The following is an 18,068-nucleotide window of genomic DNA, read 5'->3' as shown; positions in this document are numbered from 1 at the left end:
TCATGTACTGACCAGTAATTAAATTCAAACAAAAATGGCAGACAACAGATTGGGAAAGGATCTTTATCAATCCTATATCTGATAGAGGGATGGTATCTAATATATACAAAGAACTCAAGAATTTAGAATCTAAAGAATCAAATAATCCTATTAAAAATTGTGGTACAGACATAAACAAAGAATTCTCAATTGAGGAATATCAAATGACTGAAAAACACCTAAAGAAATGTTCAACATCCCTAATCATCAGGGAAATCAAATCAAAACAACCCTGAAATTCAATCTCACACCAGTCAGAATGGCTAAGATCAAATACTCAAATGACAGCAGATGCTGGCTAGGATGTGGAGAAAGAGGAATATCCTCCACTCTTGGGGTTATAAACTGGTACAACTACTCTGGAAATCAGTCTGGTGGTTCCTCAGAAAATTGGACATAATACTACCTGAAAACCCAGCTATTCCACTCCTGGGCATATAAGCCAAAGATGCTCCAACATATAACAATAACACATGCTACATTATGTTTATAGCAGCCTTATTTATAATATTCAGAAACTGGAAAGAACCCAGATGTCATTCAATGGAGTAATGGAAACAGAAATTGTGGTACATTTATACAGCGGAGTACTACTCAGCTAAATGAAACAATAACTTAATGAAATTCATAGGGAAGTGGATGGAACTAGAGACTATCATCCTGAGTGAGATAACCCAGTCACAAAAAAACACGCATGGTATGCACTCACTGATAAGCAGATACTAACCCCAGAGAGCTCTGAACACCCAAGAAACAATTCACAGACATTATGAAGCTCAAAAAAGAAGAAAGGCCAAAATAGGGATGCCTCAGCCCTTCTTAGAAGGGAGAACAAAACACTCATGGGAGGAAATGCAATGTCAAATAGAGGAACAGGAATTGAGGAAAAGATCATTCAGAGGCCTGCTCACCCAGGGATACACCACATATGCAGCCACTAAATCTAAGCACTATAGCTGATTCCAAAAAAGTACTTATTGGCAGGAACCAGATAGAGATACCTTCTCAGGGACTATGTCAGAGTCATATAGACACAGCTGAGTATGCTGACAGCTAACCATCGGGCTGACCTTGGGGACCCCAATGAAGGTGCTAAAGAATGGACTGAAGAATCGATAGGGGTTGCAACCTCATGGGAAGAACAACATTATGAACCAACCAAACCCTCCAAAACTCCTATGAACTAAAACACTAACGTTTGAGCACACATTGAGAGAACTATTGATCTAGTTACATATGCAGCCAAAGATACCAGTGTCTGGTATCAAAGTGAAAAGAGGCTTTTGGTCTAGGAAGAGCATGCCTTTCCAATGTAGGGGAGTGCCAAGCCAATGGGATTGAGAGAGTGACTAGGAGAGTGAGCACCTTCCTGAAGGCAAATAAAGGGGGATGTGGGATTGCAGCGGGTGGGGAAAAGGGATAACACACCAAATGTAGATACAGAGTATCTGATTTAAAATTTGCACAAAAATGTCCAAATGGCAAGAACATTAAATTTACGCATCTGAAGTCAGAATTGCCACTCTAATTTTTTTGTTACCTCTTGATCTTTATTGGTTGCTGAAGGGATATACTCCTAATTTAACAATATTTCCCTTTTCTTTCTTGATAATTTTGTATGCATGCAAATGTTGTTGAAGAGCCATGGCTGGAGTTACTTAGAAATCACTAGATTTGAAAGGAAGACAAAATTTGCAGAGAGGAATTATTTCTTGTGTGTGTGTGTGTGTGTGTGTGTGTGTGTGTGTGTGTGTGTGTGTGTTTGTGTGTGTGTTTATGTGTGTGTGTATAGAGGTTGAAGGTCAATGTTGGTTATCTTCACAATGACTTATCAACTAATTTTTTTAGACGGGGTCGCTTACAAACTGGAGTCTCCTAATTTGACTTGGCTAGCTGCTCAAGTACGTAGTTCTACACTTGTGTCTCTAAGACAGGGCTTATATATGGAGTAAAGGTCTGTTATATGAGTGCTAGGATCTTCTAGGGTCCAGGACCTACCTGGTATAAGGTTCTTGGCTTTATTAACAGTATGAGGTATGGGTTCTCTCTCACACAATAAGCATTGGGTCCAAATAATATGGTTTGTGTCTTTTATAACACTCTTTTTTGCTACTATTGTACGAGTGGGTACGAGGGTAGGCAGCTGATATTGAAGCTCACAGGGTTCATAGCTGATTGTCTTCCAGTAGTATATATAGTACTTTCCAGCACTGTGCACACTATTCAGTAGGGATGAAATATTCAGTTGAACACCAGCTCAATTTCCCCATGTGTGATGACTTAAGTATGTGTTGTCTGTAGCAATGCAACCTTGGTTTCCGGCTATAGCGAGTAGCTGATAGCACTGGCCTCTAATATTTGGGGATCTTATAGGAATGCCTTGGCCAACAACTAAACAAAATGTAACCCATTCTTGGTACTGCTGGTTTTATTTGGTAGCATGTGATGTCTGGTTGGGTTATTATCTGCCTCATTATATATTCACAGCAATATATGTATTTTAGGATTCATATCCAGTACTAAGTTTCCATATGACTCTCCAGAAGACCTTTTAATGTTAGTCATTCCTCCCATATCCCATCCTTTATAGTTCCATTCCCTGCTCTAATCTTCCCTTTTCAATTTCCTCTATTTTTCTAAACATAGCACACATATCTAAAGCTTAAAAGTTAACATTTGTCAATTCTTTTAGAGGTTTTATAGCATGCACTGAAATCCCAAAAATCTGTACATGTATCTCTCTTCTTTAAATAAAGTTGTAAAAAAAAAGTTAACATTTATACAAGAAAAATCATGTAACTTTTGTCCTTTTGAATCTGGGTTACCTCAGTTTGGGTAACTCTTTACAGCTTTATTCCATTTACCTAAACATTTTGTAGTTTCATTTTTCTGAAGAGTTGAATCATATACCATTGTGTAAACTAATTTTTCATCAGTTGATGGACATCTAGGCTTTTTCAGTTTCTGTCTGTTGTGAGTAGAGCATCAGTGACATGGATGAGCCGTTATCTCTGTGGTATGATATAGATAATAGATATTTGGGTGTAAATTATTAAGTGGTAAAGCTGGATCTTGTCATAGATTTGTAATTGTCTTTTTGAGGAATCTCTATATGGATTTTTACAGAGGCTATACCAGTTTGCAATCCAACCATCCATGAGAATGTGTTTCCCTTTCCCCACATCCTGGCCAGTATGTGTTGTTGCTATGTTTCAAAATTGATTATTGGGGGAGATAAAATTCCAAAGCTTTTTTAAATTTGCATTCCTCTAATGGTAAGAGTTTGAATCTTTAAAAAGTGTTTCTCAGCCATTTATGTTTAATGCTTTGGGAACTCTGTTTATTTCTGTATTCCGATTTTTAAATTGAGTTATTTATTTTCTTGATGGTCATTTCTATATTAGTTCTTTGTATTTAGATACTATTGATCTGTCACATGCATAATGATAAAGATTTTTTTTTTCAATTTTGTAGGCAACCCCTTTGCTTAAATGATGCTGTCCTTCGTTGTATAGAAGCTTTTTTTGTTTTATGAGGTCCCATTTGTTACTTGTTGGTCTTAATGTCTGCACTACTGGAATCTTGTTTTACATGGAGCTATACAGTATGACTAGCACCGTTTACTGAAATGCTCTTTTCTCAGTGTGTGTATTTTTGATTTCTTTATCAGAATAAGTGTCCATATATGTATGAATTTAGGCCATATCTTTACTTCTATGCTATTAAATATTTCAGTTCCTATGTCAGCTCCATGGTGGTTTCATTACTATTGTTCTGTAAATCTGGGGATGGTGATACTGCCAGAAGTAATTTTATTATTCAGGATTGTTTTTGGTTATCCTGGGGTTTTTGTGTTCCTTAAGAGGTTTAAGATATTTTTCCAAGTTTTGAAGCAAATTGTGTTAAAATTTTGATCAGGATTGTATTGAATCGGTATATTGCCTTTAAAAGGATTGTTATTTTTACAATAGTAATATTTATGTTCCATGAGCACATAATATCATCTTGTGTCTTAAATTCCTTTGTTCAACATCTTAAAGTTTTCATTATAAAAATCTTTTTCTTGCTTGTTTAGAGTTATTGCAGGATATTTCATGTTTTCCAGGCTATTATTTTCTTGATTTGTTTTTCAGTATTGTGTCATTGCATAGAGGAATACCACTGTGTGTGTGTGTGTGTGTGTGTGTGTGTGTGTGTGTGTGTGTGTGTGTATAATTCCATCATTGTGATACTTTGCTGAAAGTAATATTAGCTGTAGAATATTTCTAGTAAAATCTTTAATAACACTATATTTTAATCTTAACATAGCTATAACTTCCTACAAGAATATTCCTTGATTCTTCTCATATACATTTGTATGACTCTGTTCTCTCATGGGCACAAACAAACAAAGAATAAAAAGGATAAAAAAAATACAAAAATACGACCACTCTAAGAATCTGTTACCTCATATAACACACGAAAGCACTGAGACTTCTTAGGGAGAAATTTGGTTGGAACACTGTGCAGCATTAGGAAGATTAGATACACTTTACATTAAAAAACATTTATTACAGCAATGGACTTTACATAATTATAAAAAACGGAGGATATATTTTTGAAACTTTTAAACCCATTAAATGTAGAGCAAAGTAATAAGAAATTACACTTGCTCCAATAATAATTAATTATTATACTTACTGGCAGAATCAGTGGTAAGCCTCAAAGTCCAAAGTGTCTTAAGCTCTGGACTACAGAATGAAAGAGTCACAATGGTGCAAGCAGAGACTTGAGACTTTAAGGACTATGTCCATGTTGTGCATGTCTTCTGACATTATGTCCAGCCATACTTCTGTCATTATTTTATAAGGTAATACATTTCATAAAATGACACTGTATTAGTCAGTGATCTCTAGAGTCAAAGAACTTTTGGTAGTCTTGTTTATGACTTACAGTCTTTAATCCAACTCCCCAACAACGGAGTTGTTAGCAGCTGCTGTGAATGGAAATCCAAGGATCTGGCAGTTGCTTAGTCCCACAAGGCAAGCAGCCAAAAGAAGGACCTCTTCTTTCTTCTAATGTCCTTATGTAGGTCTCCAAGTAGCAGGTGTGTCCCAGAATAAAGACGTGTACCTTCACACCTGGATCTGGGACTTGCTTTGTCACAGATGACCTTGAACTCAGACATCTCCTTGCCTTAGTCTCCCTATATTTATAGCCACTGTGCCTCACGATCTCCAAGCCAAGATCCAGCTTGGAAACTTGTATCTCTATCCCATATTTAGTATTCCTTAGGTGATCTTAGTGTTAGAAAGTATTCTGTTGTTCCTATTATTCCTTCATTAGGTTATTTTCATCAATATTTATGTCCTGTATTTCTTCTTGAAATAATTGTTTACTTATCCCACCAGACAAAACAGGTGATGGTTAAAAATTTAATTGCCGACAAGTCCTGGTAATTAAAATAATCACAATAAAAATAGAGTCAACATAAAACATTGGATAATTTCACATCCATCTTCATTTATGTCTATTTTGCTTGAAAACAAGTTCTTCAACAATGATCTCATTCTTTAATATTTTTATTAATTCATTTACAATTTTATATAACGCATTTTGATCACATTTACCTCTAATTTCTCTTCTTTATATCACTCATAATCAACTCCTATCACCCGGCCACTCTTTCTTTCTTTTTTCTTTTCTTTCTTTCTTTCTTTCTTTCTTTCTTTCTTTCTTTCTTTCTCTCTTTCTTTCTTTCTTTCCTTCCTTCCTTCTTCCTCCCTCCTTCTTTCCTTCCTTCCTTCTTCCTCCCTCCTTCCTTCCTTCTTCCTTCCTTCCTTCCTTCCTTTCTTTCTTTCTTTCTTTCTTTCTTTCTTTCTTTCTTCCTTTCTTCCTTCCTTCCTTCCTTTCTCACTCTCCCTTTCTTTCTTTCTCTTTCCTTATTTCCTTTTTTTCTTCCTTCCTTCTTTCTTGTGTTTTGAAAACCTAGTCAACTACCCAGGACTAGTGAAGTCAAGGATCTTGGAGGAGAACTTCACTAAATGAAAATAATTTCTTACCACGTACTATTTTTCCTTGCACCCACAGATTAGATTGGTTCTCACTCCTCATTAGGGAAACTTCTCAGAGACCATTGTAGAAAACCAACAACAACAACAACAACAAAAAAGCAAAGTTGTGAAGTCCATTCCCAACTGATACATCTACAACACAGCTGTACTTAAGGCACAGAAATCATGGTGAAAGATAGGTTGAAAGATTGTGAGAGCGAGTGAAACTGGGAGTTTGCTCTGAAACTAAGTCTTCTAAAAACAGCAGAAGACTCATCTATAATATTTCACCAACATGGCATTATAAACATGAGCCGAACAAGAATGACCACAATAGAAATGCCAACACGGGTATGGGAGCTCTTATGAGACTTCAACATTTCTCAAAGAGCCACAGGCAAATATGGAACCCTGAGAGTCTTTCTTAGAGAAGAGCACACCAATTGGTTATCCAATATCAATTGCTCAGGCCTGAAAACATGTACATACATGTAACATTATACTGATTCTACCCTTTTTATTATGTATTTATCAATACACACAGGTACATGCATACACATATAAATTTATGTAACAAAAATTAATGAAAACAGAGGCCATGGATTTGAGAGCAAGAAAGGACATATGGGATGTTTTATAGAGAGAAAAAAGAATTAGCATAAAATATAATAATTAATTTAACAGGCCTCCGTCTAAGTGATAAATAATGAAGAGATTGTCAACTTGAGAGAGTGGGAAGAAGGTAAGGAAGGAACTGAAGGGAGGAAAGAGAAGGGGGAAGTACTATAGTTACAGTTTATTTAAAATAAATAAAGAGAAAGAAAGCAGCTAACTGAGTCTTATTTGTATGGCCCATGTACTCCATGGTTTGGAAGCATTCACTGGAATATGGTGGACTGCTAGTGGATGCATCCTTAAATAAAACAGACTTCCCCTTTCCCATACCCATAATCTGCCCACAGTTTCTCTGTTAGAGGGATCATGGACCATTACATCTTCCATGCTGGGATGTTGACTGGGTTGATTGTGTGCAAGAAAGTATACCTGCTGATGTTTATGAGTTCTGTGGTTCTGTTGTGTCCAGAACATGTTTTGCTCTGGTTCTCCTCAACTTCTGGCTCTTCCACTCTTTCATTTCTCTCTTCTCTGATGGTCAGAGCATTGAGGTTGGTAATGATATAGACTTCCCTGTTTTGGTTGAGCAATACCATGAATGCATATTTTTTGCACCCTGACCAGTAGTTTGAACTCTTATCCTTTCACACAAAAATTGGGTGGATGTAAGATTTGGATTTCCCTTAAATTTTTCATTTTCAGTTTTTGACACAGTGCCTCCCTGTATAGTCCACTCAATTTTTGGCCAAATTATGTATTGGAAGTCTTCTTTCAGTCTGTAAGTTTTTTTTCTGTCTCAGTCTCTGGAGTGCTGGGATTTCCGTTGTGTACTGAAATCTCCTCCTATTTGCCGATAACGATATAAGTTCTCAGCTACTCCTCCTGCTTCATACCTGCCTGTCTGCTGCCATATTCTAGACCAGGATGGTCATGAACTTAGCATCTGAAACAGGAAGCCCCAGAAAATTCTTCTATAAGGTGCCTCGGTCATGCTGTTTCTTCACAGCAATAAAAAAAAAAAAAAAAGAACTAAGAAAAACTCTCAGTTCTGATAGTGAATCTGAGTGTTTCCCAGTATCACAGAAGCTGAGCTACCCTGTGGCACTTACCACAAGAAAACTGAAAAGTTTGAGAGAACAGTTTTGATTTGAGTTGACTACTGGGGAAAGCTACATGGAAAAATGGCCATAATAGATAAAGTTAATATTTAATTATCATTTATAAGTTATTTTGGGGTATTAGGACAGAAAATTTTGGGAAGACACTGCAGGGCTTTTAGGGCTCCATTATTTGTGTGCTTAATGGTGGGGCGCCCAGGATGATAAACAGATTAATCATAAATTCAACCATTTAGACAGAGCCGAGTTTCCATTGGTTGTATGAAAACCAGGGTTTATCAGTACATGTATTATCATAATTTTCCAGCATATAGGACATAGGCCTTAACTAATAAAAGCAAATAAACAACACATGTTATGATATTCTGCAGGTTTGTATAACTATGAAGCTCCAGAAACATTTTTTTTTTCTGGAAAACATCACCATCCTGACCATTTTGTCTCAAAAGTGAAATCTTAAAGGAACCTCTTTAAAATGTGGTTGCTTTCTTTCAGCATCAAACAGCTGGGCTGCTTTCCTATTAGTTATTAGTTAGCCTTGAGTCCAGCAGAAGTGGCTGTTGTGACACAGGCGTGACAACCAGACCACAGTAAGAGGAAGTTATAGATTTTACACATATCTAAACTTACCATTTCTAGTTAAAAATGATGCATTTTTATTTATGGACATGTGTGCATATCTGTGTGAATATATATGATGAGTGTTCAGGAGTGACTGAAGAAAAGATGGTCCAATGATCGGTCCAGGTTGGGATCCAGCTCATGTGGGGACACCAAGGCCAGACACAACTATGTTATGTTGCGCTTGTAGACAGGAGCCTAGCATGGCTGTCCTCTGCGAGGCCCTACCAGCAGCTGACTGAGACAGAAACAGATGCTTACACCCAACCATTGGACTGAGGTCGGGGACCCTATCGTTGAATTAGGGGAAGGATTGAAGAAGCTGAAGGGAGAGTGACTCCATAAGAAAAGCAGCAGTCTCAACTAATTCAGACCCCAGGCAGGTCCGGAGGCACCAATCAGGAGCACTCAGGGGCTGGTCTGAAGCCTCTGACACATATATAGCACAGGTCTACCTGGTGTGGGAAAAGATGTGTTTAGTCCTTCAAAGATTTGAGGCCTCAGCAAAAGGGAGGCCTGGTGGGGTAGGGAGAGCAGCACCCTCTCAGAGGAATGGGGGAGGAGGAATGGTATGAGGAACTGTGGGACGGGAGACAGGAAAGGACAGGGCAACATCTGGAATGTAAAGAATAATTTTAAAAGCCATTTTTAAAATAGTTCGCTTTCTTCATTGTTTGATGATGATGAAATTGTAAAACAACCTCCCTGGACTAGAGTTGCTCTTGTTGTTTTCTGGATCAGAAATTGTGCCTCTTAAATTTGCAAAACCACACAAGTATTTAGAATCAGTGTTTCAAGGCTATCTTGTATGGACAGAGTAAATACATTTGTATTTCCTGGAAGGAAAAACACTGTATCCATTCTTACTGAAGTTTAAAGCTTTGATCTTGATTACTAAGTATTTAGCTTGGTTAAAATGTTCCATTGACAGTTGCATGAAAGTAAGTGTATTTTTTAAGGTGAATCACTTGATTAAAAATTCAGAGTAATTAAATCTATATGCTAAAAAATAAAAATTAAAAAAGAAAGAAAGCAAATGAGAGCAAGAGGTTTAGTTTTTCTTTGTGAGTGCAATATCATTAGGGCACCTTACATTCTCAGACAAAGATATATAGACATAGGCATCTTATATAACACATTTTTCTAACAAGAATCATTTGTAGAAACAATTGAAGACAAGGCGTGTTTGGTGATAAATTATTAGAAAACTGCCCAGTGCTTCTGTTCTGCATGATGTTTTTCTCTCTGGTAGTACTCAAAAAATGGCTTCAGGAAGACTGACCTATTTTATGCCTTTACTTTTGCACTGTTAAATTTAGGGTATTGAATATGACCTTGGGAAATAAAATTAAAAGTTTCATTAGTACCGAGGTATTGTTCAATACTGTATTCATGTGAGTTAAGAAAACCATTGTCATGTAGAAGACACTCAACAGATAACTGTCAAAAATGTATGTTCTCAAAAAAAAAATCATGTTCTCTTATGTCCAGGCTGGCCACATTTGACTGAGATGTACACCACTCTGGGAGTTCGGGGCAGCATTCTGAGAGAGAATGCTGAGCTCTGCTGGAGAGCTGAACTGACTTTCTACAGTAATAACAAGATTGGACATGCTGGATGCAGCCTGAAGAATTTAGAAGAGATGTGTGTGTGTGTGTGTGTGTGTGTGTGTGTGTGTGTGTGTGTGGTGTGATAAGGTGTTTGTGTGTGTGTGTGGTGTGTATATTGTGTTTCATATGTGTGTGTCTGTTTGGTGTTTGTGTATGTGGTATGCATGTGAGGGTGTATTGTGATATATGTATGAGTGTGATGTGTATGTGTGTGATATGATGTTTGTGTATATATTTGTATGGTGTTTGTGTGTATATGGTGTGTATGTGGTTGTGGGTGTATGTGTGTGTATGGTGTGTGATATGGTGTTTGTGTGTGTAGTGTGTATATTGTTTCATGTGTGTGTGTGTTTGATATTTGTGTGTGTGATGTTTGTGTATACGGTGTGTGTGAGAGTGTATGTGTGGTGTATGTATGTGTATGATGTGTATGTGTGTGGTATGGTGCTTTGTATATATTTGTATGGTTTCTGTGTGTATATGGCTGTGTGTTGATGTATGTGTGTTTTTCATGTGTGATATGGCATTTGTGTGCGTGGTGTATATAATGTGTTTCATGTGTGCATGTCTGTGTGATATTAGTGTATGTGGTATGTGTGTTTGTGTGTGTGAGAGAGTGTATGTGTGGTGTATGTATGTGTATGTGTATGGAATGGTGTTTTGTAAATATTTGTATGTTTTTTGTGTGTATATGGTTGTGTATGTGTGTGTTTCATGTGTGATATGGCATTTGTGTGCATGGTGTGTATATTGTATTTCATGTGTGTGTGTCTGTATAGTGTTTGCATATGTAGTGTGTGTGAGATTGTATGTGTGGTGTATATATATAAAACATGTGTATGTGTGTAGTATGGCATTTGTGTATATATGGTGTGTGTATGATTGTGTTTGTGTGTGCATCTGTCTTTGCTGAGTTTGGTAAGACATTAGACTACTCTAACACCTTCACTTTCATTATAGTCAGAACAGTCACAATTAGAGGTAGGAAACTGTCTCATCTTTCCAGACGAGAAACCAAACTCCAGTAAAACAGAGATTTCCTCCATGTCCAAACTCTAGCAAGAACGTGTTGGATTCAAGCCTGATAAATCTTGCTCTAAATCTGCACTTGTCATTGTGCTAAAGTGCCTCTCAAGTTTGAGACTTGAGACCAGAAATGTGTTAGCTTGAAAGTTAAACCAGAAGGGGACACAGTTTGAATCCTCTGGTAAAGAGAGGGCATGTCAAGTCACGGCATTTGTAAATGGCAAAACCATACGATGTGACAATACTGATTTCATGGCTTGTCAGTTCACACTCAGGGATGTTGACACACTCAGACACACATGTGTGGTTTTATTGTTTGTCTGTGATGTTACTAAACTAAATGTTGGGCAGTATGAGATCTGTTTGATTTTAATTCATTCTTTGTGAGTGTATACATGTGAGCATAACATGTGTTTGCTTTCTCTTTTGAGGGTGTGTGTAGACAGTTTAGGCTCGGCCTGAACTTGCTGGGTAGCTCAGGCTATCTTCTAACTTAACAATCTTCCTGCCCCTGCCTTCAGAATCCTGGTGTTACAGGCTTGCCCAGCAACATTAGATTTTTGAAAAAGCTTTTGTACAAAATTTTTCCAAAGATGAAAGAATAAAATTCTTTATTTTGTCTAAATAACTGTTTTATTTAAAAACACAGGGGAGGACATGGGGAAGTGTACTGTTTTACACTGTTGTACGAATGTCAGTTGGCACAATCAGGGTGACAGTTTGTCAGAACTGAACATCAGAAATACCGTGTTACTCACGTCTGATGCGTGTGAATGTACATCCAAGTCACTACTAGACAGTGCTGTGAGAACATACCTGGTCACTGTTGCACCATTCACAAAAGGCGATAAGTTTATTCTGATTATCATAAAAATAAATGTTCATTTTTTAATTTTAAAAGTTCTTTTTTACTGGATATTTTATGTACTGACCTTTAAAATGTTATCTCTTTGCCCATTTCCCCCTTTTCCATTCTTCTTCCCTTGCTTTTATGAGGATGCTCCTCCTCCCACCCACCAACTCCCACCTCATCACCCTGGCATTCCCCTACACTGGAGCATGGAACCTTCACAGGACCAAGGGCTTCTCCTCCCACTGACGCCAGACAAGGCCATCCTCTGCTATATACACAGCTGGAGCCACTCTTTGGTTGGTGGTTTAGTCCCTGGGAGCTCTGGAGGGTCTGGTTGGTTGATATTGTTGTTCTTTCCATGGGTTCCTGTCTCCTTCAGCTCCTTTAGTCTTTTTCCTCAAACAAACAAACAAACAAACCAAAAAAAACAATTGGCTCTGAAAAAGCAGAGCTTTTCTGTTATCTCAAACTGTGAACAGCATAAACTGTTCCTTCTGCCTCTCCCTTGTTCTGCTTCGTAACATTTCCATATTGTTCTTGATAAAACAAGGGTATTGACTTAACTCCTGAGTTTACACATGTGTAGCTTTAATAGGTTCTTTTTTTTCTAACATGCTTCAACATTTCAACTTTCAACTGCTTTTATTTTTACTATGTTTTTCATTCTTGATGTGTTTGGTTTTTGTGCATGTGCATATGTATCTTTTCGTGTATATAGGACTACGTGTGTGGGAGGTGCATGTGTGTGCATTTCTGTGTGTGTTTGACTAGACATCCACCCAGCATTTACATGGGCTCAAGGGATTGAAACTCACTTGCTTGGCAAGGACTATATCCCCTTAGCCTTGTCCCTGGTCCTTACAAGCAATCAATGGCTGCTAAAAGAGAAAGACTCAGTTTTCTCCAGAAATAAGTCACTTAGTTGATTATTCAATCTGGAGTGGCCAGCTCTAAACACATATACATATGGATGCAGCAGGTTGCATTTGTATGTATACATAAGTTTATATGTATATATATGTACAAGCACATACATATATACATCTACATAAATATATCAATAATAATAATAAAGTACTTCCTTCTTTTATCTTATTTTTCTTTAATTCTCTCTTAGGACTGTGCAGACAATTTTTCGGTGTGTGTAAGAAAAGCAATAAAAGTTGGTAATACTCTTTTGATTATAGAGCATCTAATTCTCATTAATAGTGAGTCTATTGCTTTACTGCTATTTTTTCTAGAAGTATAATTTGTAGTGAGAAAATTATTGTTTCAGAATGACCATAACTTTAATATTTATTTATTAATTATTTAGTATTTATTTTCTGGATATTTCTAAATTTCACCACTGGGCTTGACTTGCATTCTAGTCATTTCTGTATGCATTTTCCTCTCCAATATTTTAGCTAGAACCTAAAAAAATTGACTTGAAAATCATAAAATTTTAAAATAAATGGTTTTAAGTATCAAGCAAAATCGTCCTTAAAATATACACTTTCAGCTAGCACTCATATTTAAGAAAATTTTTATGAATAAAGTAGTATGTTTTTGCATTTTATCTATAAAATACATTCTTTTAGAATTATACATTTAGAGATATGCTCAGACTCTAATCATCAAGTTACTTTTATTTTTCTGTGTGTGTCTGTATGCTATGTGGTGGGTTTGCCTAGGAAGCCAGAGGAATCAGTCCCTTGGAGTAGGCGTTACAGGTGGCTGTGTGCTGCCTGATATGGGGGCTGGAAAAGGTCTTCTTACCACTCCTTGATGAGGTTAGAGTTTCTGCAGCCTCATCATGAGAATCTTTCTTCCACTTTAAAACACTAGCAGCAACTATGTCTTACAGCACTGAATCTACGGAGCACCCTCAGGGTAAGAATATTACATAGAGACTAAAATCTGGAAACTTCCTTGGAAGATACCACCGTGATGAATTCCTGAGTTGTGACAGCCATTTAAAAACTTTTCTTTTTATTTTAAAAACACCATTAAGGTTATTAAAATTTCAGCATTATTAATGAAAGTGAATTCTTTTGTGTAATCCAAATTGTTAAATTACTGACTCCTTTCATTTTGAAGCATCAGTTCAAGGACTAAGCTCTCTGTGTGTTGCCTGGGTAGTATATATGTGGTCATGTAAGTATCTAGTTGTCTGTATTCTTCCACATACATGTGCAGGCCAGAGGAGGCTCTCAGTATCCTTTCCTATACCCCTGCTTTATGCCTCTGCGTGAGCTATAACACTGGTGTTTGATCTAGATCAGCCACCCATAAAGGTCACAGTGTCTGCCTATCTCAGCCTCTTCTGGGTACCATTACAGTTGCCTATAGCCTCACTCATCTTTAAAAAAAAAAAACTTATTTTTATATACATTCCAAACTCTGCTCTCTTCCTGGTCCCCACTCACAGAGTCCCTCCCCTGTTCCCCACCTTAGAATATGAATACTTGCCATTGGAATTCAGGTGTTCCTCCTTGCAAACAAAAGTCCTGAGCTACCGAACCATCTCTCTAGCTTCATAAAAGATCACGTTTTGACATGCCACTGATGACGTCATTTCTTCATCCATTCATTCCATTAAGATTTAGCTAGTAATTACTAAGCATAGACTATGGACTTTGGGGAAGTTGACAGTGAAAGAATTTTTTTTTTTTTTTTTTTTTTTGTTTCAGTTTGTAGAAAAAAAGAAAGAATACAGATGCTTAAAATTCTAGTAGAGTTGAGTAGAAGATTAAAGTCCTCATGAACCATAGGGACTATGGTTGGACAAACCAGCCTTACAAAGAATAGTCAGTACTATATCTAGACATTGAGGAAGAGAAGTAAAGGTGATGTGATGTTGCTGCTGTGAGAATTCCGGATGGATTTGGTGCTGCAGATTCACTAACAGAAGAGAAAAAGTGATCCACATAAAGCGATGCAATGGTCAAGTGCAAACCGTTACACTCTTCACGGATGCTTTTTATAATTCATGTGCATTCTTTCATTTTTTTTTTTTAAAAAAATCTTAGCTAAACAATTCTGTTTCTAATCTCACAACGAACTGAATTTCTCCTCCTTGATTTCAGTGTTTGAGGAAGAGATTACTGGCAGGAAATATGGGTTTTCAGACTTTAATAATATTTAAAATTTGACTTTCCAGGAAATCAATAAAAAATGAGAAATAAAATGACAAAATATAAAGCAAGAGTTACCAAAGTAAGAACGAAATCAGCAGACTTAGTCGACCTGGATACTCAAAGTTCTAAAGTTTTCAGTATACAGAGCCCAGGTTTTTGAAAACTTATTTTGCTCTTAAGCAAAATAAATATCACAATGCCCAAAATGCACTACTAATTTTTTTTAGCAATGGGCAAATTTAAATATGTGTAAAAGTTACAAGCGACCTTCTGGCTTTCCTCTCGCTCCCTTGCTAGCCACTCTAGGCTTTTTTTTTTTTTTTTTTTTTTTTTTAAATTGTGCCCCTTCAGCTAGTTGCTGACAGCAGTGTTGAAATAGACTCACTCATACGTCAGCCAGTCACACTGCAATAATGTGTCTGTCATGATGTTAAAACAGTCATTTGCTGACATATTTTATGGTCATGAACATGTTTTTGAAACCAGCAAAAAGGATTGGCCTTTAAAAAGTAAGCAAGAGCTGCATTTCCTTCTAGTGAAACGACATATAATTTGAAATAATAGAGTGTCAATAGTGACTATACAAAATTGCTGGAAAGTGGACATTTTTATGTCGTCTTTTATCTGGGAAGAGTTGTCCTTTATAAGCCAGCAAACACTTTATTGAATGAAAAGCCTCTTTGTCAGATTCTTAAAATGTTTATCGCACAAGGTGTAGAGTTCCAAACTTCTCTTAATATATGGAATAGCAATTTTGCAAAGAATAATGGCTAATGCTTTACAGACCAGTATCTATTCTCAGCACCTCCCTATTAAGTTAGACCATGTCCAAATTAACTTTCACATTAATTACCTTTATTAGAAAGTACAAGGATAGTTAGGGTTAATTTATCCGTAAAAACATAAACATGCAAAATGAGCAGCTTGTGTCCAATAATAGGATTTATTGAAAAAAAACCCTTAGAATATATCATAGATAAACCTTAGTAATTTAATAAATAGGAGACACTTTTGAAAATAGTAGCATGGATGCAATATACAAATTAATAGATTAAACATGAACACATAACAATCTGTTCTGTGCCATTAAAGGTGTTCCAATATTATTTGGTATGTATTTGTTAAAATAATAATTTTTAATGAATTATGAAATAGATCACAGTTCCTCAAACTCCTTAACATCATTTGTATGTGTGTGTGTGTGTGTGTGTGTGTGTGTGTGTGTGTGTGTGTGTGCACAAATATATCAAACACTGTTTAATTATGACAACTTTCTTATGCAGCAAGATTTGATAGTTTTTAAGCCATTAGTAAAAACTATTTAGTATTTACAGTACATAGGCTTTTAAATCCAGTATCATCTATTTGGTAAGCATAAAAATCCAACCTGTCTTATGGATGCTTGTGTCTACAGAAGCATTTGTCTTTTTAAAAATAAAAAAAAATTATTTCATTTTATTTCACTTACACGGCTTCTTTGTTCATTAAGCTAATTACTCTAGTCTACATTCATGCCTTTCATCTACCTTGTTTCTCCAGCTTGATCCTTTCCCAACCCCGAATCGACTGCTACTGAACAGTTGAAGCTGAACAGGAAGGAATTGCAGGTGTCAACTCACAGTTTACAAATATGACATCTCCTCTGGCATAGCTGGAAATATGAAATATTGATTTATGTGCAGTAAAAGGTCTTATAAAAATGATCACATACACATGAGAGATTAATGCGCAGGAGATCAATAGAAATTTCATTCTTGACGCTAGACTGTCACCTATGGTGAAATGCTAAAATACAGAAATCAATATTATCTATGAAATGTCAAATTTATTATAATTATGAGGATGAAAGCTGGCCAAGTGGCTCCCAGGAGAGAAGGGAGGATAGGTTACTGTGCTGAAGCATCCTTCATGTCCCTTGTTCACGCGCTGCCAATCTGAGAGCAATATTGGTGCAGGGGCTTTTCAGGCATTATGTACTGCTGTGTAGTAACAAATTCCTGCTGGAATATTTAACTCTTGAAATTGACAATAATACGAGTGTCCACATAGTCAAGAGGTGCAGAACTTTAGCTCCAAAATATGGAGAATATTTAAAGTAGAGATTTAATGTGGTATGTGTGCCATAGCCCACTGCTTGGGAAAATTGGGCTTTTACAGACAGAAGATTAATAAGACCTTGCTGCGGTTTTATTCAAACTCATGTTCTCTCTCTCCGGTGGTAGTGGATGTGAGGGAAGTGGGGGAAAACCTAAATTATCTATTAGTAGGTTTCACATTTTCTATAGTTTAAGCCATTAGCTTGATTCTTAGAAATTGCCATTCAATTTCCACTGCTAGGCAGCAATTCTCTAAAAAGATTTTTATGAGTTTGTGGCTGTCTACTAGTCTCATGTATCAAGTTTAATAGAGTCTTTGAAAAAGTAACACAAAGCTAAAATTTTATGAGCCTATAAGAAAACAATAAAATGAGACTATTTTTTCTTTATTTTTAGTGGGGAGAAATTTTTTTTTTTTTTACAAAAGAGTTTGAAGTTAAAAGTAAAGGGGCAAACCTACTTCTTTTCTTATATTCACAATTTCTGTTGACAAAGAGAGTTAAAGCCATATTAATGGTATCATGGACCCTTGTAATAATTGCAGATGCTATTAGTGAGTGGGAGTTATGCTATACATAATTCTTGTAGGAACCAAGGTTGGTGTGTATGAGCAAAAGGGAAAATAAATGTATCTGACCAACAACTGAACTAGAAAGCTTGGTGGAAAATGTCAAGCTCACGGTAGGTGGTATAGGTGTCAAACGGGATGTGTTATTTGGGCCCAGTTAACATTATTTATGAAATTTTTCTTGATTCAAATTTAAATAGTTCCCAGTTTTAAGTGTAAGCACCGAGCTATGTCAGCTGTACTGAGAGGATTAGGAGGACAGCATGTCTATTTTATTACCACAATTCCTTCATATTTGAAGTCCCTCACCAATCATGAAATGAGTAAATAAATGAATGAAAATTCGCATGGTACCTGCCCTGGTGCATCA

This window comes from Micromys minutus, assembly GCF_963924665.1.
Source record: "Micromys minutus genome assembly, chromosome: 13".
NCBI lineage: Eukaryota > Metazoa > Chordata > Mammalia > Rodentia > Muridae > Micromys > Micromys minutus.
This window is presented reverse-complemented; position numbering follows the sequence as displayed.